Source organism: Momordica charantia (assembly GCF_013281855.1).
Source record: "Momordica charantia cultivar OHB3-1 chromosome 4 unlocalized genomic scaffold, Mcharantia_2.0 BLBB01000004.1, whole genome shotgun sequence".
NCBI classification, from domain to species: domain Eukaryota; kingdom Viridiplantae; phylum Streptophyta; class Magnoliopsida; order Cucurbitales; family Cucurbitaceae; genus Momordica; species Momordica charantia.
In genome coordinates, this window is record NW_028275162.1 from 13894000 (window position 1) to 13901913 (window position 7914).

General features: G+C 38.8%; 1 long non-coding RNA gene across 1 annotated transcript; it reads left to right on the forward strand.

Annotated features, from left to right (window-relative positions):
* Positions 1-1649: 1649 nt before the first annotated feature.
* LOC148211877 (uncharacterized) lies at positions 1650-7580 on the forward strand. Its single transcript, XR_015790267.1, has 3 exons — positions 1650-1787; positions 5067-5240; positions 7269-7580. It is a non-coding gene; the product is annotated as an uncharacterized LOC148211877 (long non-coding RNA).
* Positions 7581-7914: the final 334 nt, after the last annotated feature.

Here is a 7914-nt window from a genome sequence, read left to right on the forward strand (position 1 = left end):
TTGGTTGATAAAATTATAGAAGCTTAGGTTGGTGATTCAGTTGTGTTGGACCAGAAAAAAGAAGTAAAATGCAGCCAACGAGAAAATTACACAGTGGAGATGATTGAGCTGTTATTAAATATATTGTTTGTGTACCTGATAGTTTGAATTTTAAAAATGAGTTGTTAGAGGAAGCTCGTAGTTCGATTTATGCCATGCACCCAAGGGCATGAAGACGTATCGAGCATTGAAAGAATATTACTAGTGGTCGGGTATGAAGAGAGAAATAGCAGAATGTGTGTCCATATGTTTGACTTCTCAAGAAGTGAATTCGGTACGTTAAAAAGTTGCAGAACTTCTAGCTCCACTCCCGATTCCATAATGGAAATGAGAGTATATTACTATAGATTTTCTTTTTGGACTATCCTGTACTCAAGCTGGTCATGATGGTATTTGGGTGATAGTTGCTTGGTTGACAAAGACGATTCAATTTTTGCCTATAAAATCACATATACCTTGATAAGTTGGTAGATGTACGTGGATGAAATAGTCAGTTTGTATGGGACTCCAATCCAATAGGGACACCAGATTTACTTCTAAGTTTTGGCCTAGCTTGCAGCAAACATTTGGATACTAAATATTTTAATACGGCTTTTCATTCTTAGACATATCTACAATCAAAGAGAACTATACAAGCTCTAAAGGATATGTTGCGACCTTGTGTTTTGCAGTTCAGGGGTAGTTGAGATACTTATTTTTCTCTTATGAAATTCGTCTATAATATCAGTTATCATTCAAGGATAGATATGGCGCCATTTGAAGCATTGTGTGCTAGAAGATGTTGAACTTCGGTTTGTTGGGATGAATTTGGAGAAGGAAAGTTAATAAAGCCCGAACTTGTACAGCTACTATGGAAAAGGTGAAAATAATTAGGAAAAGTCATTTATGATGATAAGCATTAGAAAGAACTGAGAGTTATGGGTCATGAGAAAGGTTTCTACGATAGTCATCTTGGAATGATGTAGTGAGATTTAGTAGGAAATAAAAGCCAAATATTTGTAAGTCCATAAGAGATTTTTTAGCATGTTGGGCTAGCATAGTATATTGTTTAGACTTGCCAGTGGAGTTTTCCAGATTTCTTATTGATATCCATGTTTCTATGTGGTGTAAATATATAGTAAATCTGCCACTAGATTGGGTTGCAACTAGTTTAGTTAAAAGAGAGAATATATTTTAGGAAGAAGAGCTAATACAAATGTTAGATACAAGAAAATTGGTGTTGCGAAATAAGATCATCCCTTCAATTAAGGTTTATAGTGGAGTAGTGCAATGGAAAAGACAGTCTAAGAAAGTGAAGGTCAGATCGATATTCAGTACTCTTAGTTGTTTTACTTGTTGTTGTGACTGAATTTCGAGAAGGAAATTCTAAAAAAGGAGGTAATACTTCGTAAGGACATTTTCGTCTTTTTAGTTTATCTTGAAAAGAAAAAAAGAAAATTCATAATTTGAGAATCTTTTTGTAAGGACAATTTGGTCATTTTGGTTTTTTTGTCTTAAAAAGGAAAAGAAATTACATTTTGGGAAGCTAATTCTTGGAGGGGCATGTGTGAAGTCTGTGGTGGTTTATACACTTGGCATGTGGCTTAAAGGGGGAGAAAAGAGGAAAGTAAAGAAAAAGGGAAGAAAAGAAAAGAAATGAAGGGAAAAAAAAAAGAATAATGGTTGAGTTCGAAAACGAGAGAAAGAGACGGAGTTGGGCAGAGAAGGTTAAAGAAGCTTGAATCAAAGTGCTGAGAAAGTGAATTTGGGTAAGTTTCAAGAGATTTAAGCTTGAGAATCCATAAATTAAAGGATTTTTGTTACTATAAAATTGTTGGTTCTATGAAACAATGAGTTCTTTGGGTGTTGTGAGTTTTCCATAGGCATGGATGAGAATGTACGATGAATTTATGATATTTGATTTCATATAGAAGGTACAATCTACTTATAACTTAGGTGTTTATGGTAGGAATTTTAGAAATTTTAAGAAGGAAGTATTGGGTTCGTAATGGTGGGATTAGAGGTGAGAAAAGGAAGAGAGATGAAGTGAAATTTGGGAGGAGGAGAAAAAAAAATAAGCTGCTGCACATGACTTTGACTCACACTAGGGAGGAAGAAAAAGAAACAGAGGACCATCATCGTTGAAGAAAGGAAGAGATAGGGTAGAAGAGAGAGTTGTTTTTGTGGATTATTGTTAGAAGAGAGAGAGAAAAGAAATTGTATATTAAAATTAAATATGAAAATAGAAAGAAATTGTTGAAATTTGGGCAATTACATAGTAGTAGGAGGAAGAGAAATTGAATGGTTATTTCTGGATCCCACTCGTAAAGTAGTATGGAAGAGAAGGAAAGTGGCTTTTTAATGAAGAGAGAGCATGAGTTGTTAAATGGATATTGGTTTGTATTTAAAGAAATTATGGTGTATTTTGAATGCAGTATAAGCTAATTTGGATCCGATTGACACAGCCGCCATGCGCGCGCCCCCAGTGCCAACCTCCTTGCGCGTGCACCACATCTCCAAGGGCACCTCCACCACTTGATGTTACCACTTCATGGGTGCCCTTAACTTGCCTTGCTACCCACTCCATCACTTCTAAGGAAAATATATCATTCTTATTTTCCTTGATTATATTGTAGGATCTGGTTTTGATTTATTCTTTTTGATTTATCAATTTTTAAATTCATCTTAGGCAAGTTTAGTAACTTTTAAGAATTTATCAATTTTAATTTTATTTTTAATTTTGTTTTTCTAAGGCCAAGGGCCTTGGCCTATAAATAGGCTTACCCCTCCATTTTCACACCCATCCCTTTGTGTTGTTGAACTTATGCCTTTGTATTTGAACCCCCTCGAAGCATGCTTGTTTGATTGGTCATCAAACTTGTGGAGTGTTTCCGGCCTCGAGCATAGTGAGTCATCTGTCTGCTCAAAATAACGACTGCAAAGATAATCTCTCTAACTTTGGCCTTTCAGGTTGAACCATCTATACAATTGGATTCAAGTGGCTTGTGGCTCGAGTAACTCAATACGCTTGGGTTGTCGCGTATCAAGTAGACCAAAATTATTCTGGCAAGTGTATTGAGATTACTCTATGCTGGTAGACCAGAATATTCTGTTGTGCGTATTGAGATTACTCTGTGCCAGTAGACTAGAATATGGGTGCATATGTGGTGTTGAGCTTTTACTAGCCCGTTTTTATGTCTGAAAGAATATACTTTATAAATGCTCCAAAAGTTTTATTAAAAGTTTCTTATGATGAAGCTTTATCGAGTTTTGGCTGGAGAAGTTTTATGAAGTTTAACAGAGTTTGAAATTTCAGTTGTGTATGAAAGGAGTTTTACAAGGTTATTTCGCTATTAATTTACCACTCGCTGAGCTTTCTAGCTCACTGTTTATCATTTGTTTTTCCTCTAAGTTGTACCTGGCTTTCAAAGAGATAGTAGACCAGTTTCTACCACACAGAGTAGTTCAAGAGTTGCTTGTACATACATGTAGATTGTTTGTAAAAAGTTTTATCTACACCCATGTGTTATTATAGAATGTATATCATGGGTGTAAGAAAAGTTGTTTATAAAGATTATTGTTTTTCCTAGTAATTCATATAGAGCTTGTTGGTTTAAGTTTTGAGAAGAAGTTTGACCATGGACTCCATAGCTAGTCGGAGCCTGTGGTCGGTGCAACTCGTTCTAGAACTAGTGGGTGTTTTGGGACTGCTCGTGTCATTGGCAAACGACCACTGTGAAATGGAATCCAACCACACTTGAGTATGAACTGCACTGAACCAGCAAGGTAAATCGAATCGAATTAGAAAATTGGACCGAACCGAACTAGAAATTTGAACTTAACCAAATCGAAGCTTTGAACTGAAACTTTGAACCAGACCTAACCAGAACTTTGAACCGGTGAGCTAGCAGCAAACTTCAAATGATTGCTGCTGACACGATGCAATCAACAGCAGCTATCTTCGTTTGGATGAGATTGCTACAGACAAAAATCAGCAACGAAGGCAACTAAAAAACAACCCATGAAGATTCGGCAAAGACAATCCTAATAACGGGCTTCGACTCCAACACACAAAGATCCGTGCACCCGATAGCTACCCACAAAGACGGCGTCAGCAAACATACCACGACAATGTATGAATCCCAACAGTGAATAGACCTACACACGGTGATTGCGACCTGATCCTACGATAGATGGCGATGGCGATGGCGACAACAATGGTAATGGTAACGGTGATAGCGGATGGCGATGCTGTAGCAACGACAGGCGATGAAAGTAGGGTAGCTAGAATTAGGTTTAGGATTAATTTAGGGTTAGGGTTTAATTGACTGCTTCAATTTCAAGTCAATTTTAGAAGAAAAAGATTTTGTTTTTCTTAATATAAAATAAAATGTTATTCACCTTTAAATATAGGTGGGAAACTTTCCTGGAAACTAAAACTATAAACTTCTAATTACATATAATAAAGGAAACTATAAACTCCTATGTAATAAAGGAAAAGTAAATATTTACAATTTATCAATTAAATATATAAAATAAAGAGTAACTCTAGTAACCTTTGTGAGGATCATTGCAACTCAAGAGGACACATTTTTCAGTGTGAAAATCAAACTTATGTTGCTATAGGCGAAGTCAGGGGTAGCAAATGCTTCTAAAGGTGCGAAGTTTGTTGTGATATGGAGTTTGGTTATAGAGGATGTAAAATGGTTTTGTAGATGGAGAATAGGGGTAGGCATGCAGTTGATTAAGTAAACAGTGGTGTGAAATGATTCTCACCAGTATTTTAGAGGTATAGTAGCTTGAGCTAAGAGAGCAACACCAATCTCGACAAGATGTCTATGTTTGCGTTCTACTCTTCTGTTTTAGGCTGAAGTGTGAGGACATGATAAATGTATTTCAATGTCATTTTCTTGTACATAGTGGTTTAATAGCCGAAATTCACCTCCACCATCACAGTGAACCTTTTTTACTTGGTAGGCTGAACTATTTTTCAACTTAATTTTGAATAGTTTGAAAGTGTAAACAACTACACCTTTTGATTTAAGCAGGTAAATCCACGTGTGACGGCTATGATCATCCATGAAAGCAATGTAATAAAAATAACCAAGGTTGGAGGTTAAGGGTGCTGGTCCCCAAAAATCTGTGAATTAGTTCAAGGGATTGGTATGCACGAGATGAAGACAAAGTGAAAGGCAGTTTGTGTAACGCCCCGAGTCCCTCAGGTTAGTTAGTCTCGAATCAGGAGATTTTTCATTTAATTTCTAAATTAATTGTTAATTAAATTTATACATATTTATCGGGCTGTAAACTCCAATTAAATTTATATTTACCGGACTTCGTGTAGTGGGTCTTGTTTTAAGATGGAATAGATTTCTTTTCTCTTGGGTTTGGACTTGTTGGGCCTTTATTGGGTTAAGTTGGTTTTAAAACAAAGGAAAAGAGGAAAAAGAAAACAAAACTTCATCTTCTTCTTCTCTCATCCCTTGTTGCCCTAGCCGTCACCCACCCCTCTTCTTCTTCTTGTTCACCGGCAACCACACCTCACAGCGGCGACGGAAGCGGTGGCGCCTCCTCGAAACAGCAGCGGCGGCGGCTGGCGACCACACCCCTAGCAGCAGCAGCGGCGGCATCTGTAGCAGCAGCGGCGGCGGCGCGACTTCTCTGACGTCCCGGCGATCTACAGCAGCGGCGGCGCGTTCCCCGGCAGTCTGCAACGAACTAGCACCGCTCCCTGCAGCGTTCCTCACGGCGGCACACGGCGACGGGTCAGATCCGCGGCGACGCACGGCGAACGGGTAGTTACAGCGACGAACCGACGGCGCACGACGAACGGGTCAGATCCGCGGCGAACCTCGACGACCTGCTGCTACGATCCGACGAACAGCAATTCCAGCGGCGGGATTTGTGCGTTACAGCAGCGTTTAGGACGTTTGGCGGTGACCCACATCCGTTCGAAGCTCGATTTAGGCTACCCACACCTTGGCGAGCTAGATCTAGATGACCCACACCTATACGAAGTCGGTTTTGGTGGTAATGAGTCATTTGAACCCTTTTAGAATTGATTTCAAAGGCTAAATAGTGTACATAACTTGCTGTATTTTTCTATTTTAGTGCTTAGGTGTGAGGTCGACGCAAAACTTAAGGGCGCGGTTGTGAGTAAGTAGACAAGGGGCGTGTGCGTGCGTTAATGTATGTTAAATGGTCTCTAATGTGCTGGTTTTGTGGCGTTTAATATTAATTTTGTTACGTCATTGTGCTAAATAACTCTCGTTGTGTTAATCGGTATACTTGGAGTAGTGTTGGATATATGTCGGTGAAAATGGTGAGGTTTCTGCTTTGCTAAACTGCTGAGTATTGCTGTGGAAATGTTTGTTGTCTAAATATGCATGAGTTGTTCAGCGTATCTTGTGCATTATTATACGTAGTAATGCTTATTGAATATTGATGCTGGATATTAAGTGTTTTGGGTGAACTGTGTCAGACTTCAATGGTTTAAAATTTGTTTAGTTATGCTTTGTTGCAACGAAACTCGTTGTGGAGCCGTTGTTAAGAAAAGTTATATTGTGAGAGCATGATTGGTTTATTATTTCATTATTAGAATGTTGTTTATGTTGTGAAAGCATGCTGAATTGTATTTGTGAGTTGAAAGATGCAGGGGTAATGGCTTAAGAAAGTATATAGTAAGACTCTGGTGAGAGTTGGATTCTTGGAGGAAATGAATGAATGAGTGTCAGGGCCTCGGGTATAAATGGTCGGGGGCTGATACGTCACTAATTGAGTATCGAGGCCTCGGGTAAACACAGTCGAGGGTCGATACGAGGAGTCCTTTGGAAGGAAGGCTATTGGCGCCTTGGGTAAAAATGGTCAAGGGCCAATAGAGGGTGAAGTCATCGGAGCCTCGAGTAAAAATGGTCGAGGGCTGATGCAGCAGTGTCGGAGCTCTGGGTAAAAATGGTCAGGGGCCGACTCTACTCGAAGGAGTTAACTGTGGAAGGCTAGGATAGCTGTGATAAGCGTAGATGTACTTGAGATGTTAGGGAGACTAGAGGTTGGTAGTTAACGTGTTCCTGGTTGTGGTTGTCACCAAATTTTATGGGATGTGTCTATATTTGAATGCATGATGTGATGAAAGGCATGACTATGAATGTTTCATGATTTAATTGAGCATGATGTGTGTGTGTTGTTGGTGAGGGCTACTTACGAAGTATATTTTATATACTCACCCCCCCCCTCTACAATGATTGTTTCAGGTGAAGGACTCGTGGGCGACCATGGTGATGAGACGGAAGAGGCATGACGAGCGAGGACCATAGGCTGCTTAGTCATTCTTGCTTAGCTTAAGTTATTAATTAAGACCTTATGTTATGGTCAATAAACTATTTGTTCGTGTTTGAATAATTTGAGAGGTTCCCACTTGGTATTGACTTTATTTCAGGATAGGTGTCTATCTTAGTTCTCTACCATTCATTGAGTTTTGCCTAGTTTGAATAATAAAATTACCCCGTGAGGTTGTCCACGGATGTTGTTGAATGATATTCTATGAAATTGATTTATTGTTGAATTGACCAGAGGTGAAACTTGATTTTATATAATTGTTGCATAGGGAGTTGGCATCATGCGTTTGGGGTTAAGTTTAATCAGTTGGGTAGTTAACGTGACTTAGAAGTGTAGGGGAAATTCTGGGTCGTTACAGTTTGTGAGGTTTTCCAAATTTACAAGCCTCACAAAAGGCTATTTTATCATAGATTTTGGTAGGATTAGTATATTGTTTCAGAATTTGATGTAAAATACGAGGGGAGGGATGGCCCAATCTTTGGTGCCATAAATCCATAATAAGTTACAAAAGCAGAACAAGTAGAAGACTTCAAATTATTTCATGAGGTGTTGTCCTTAAAA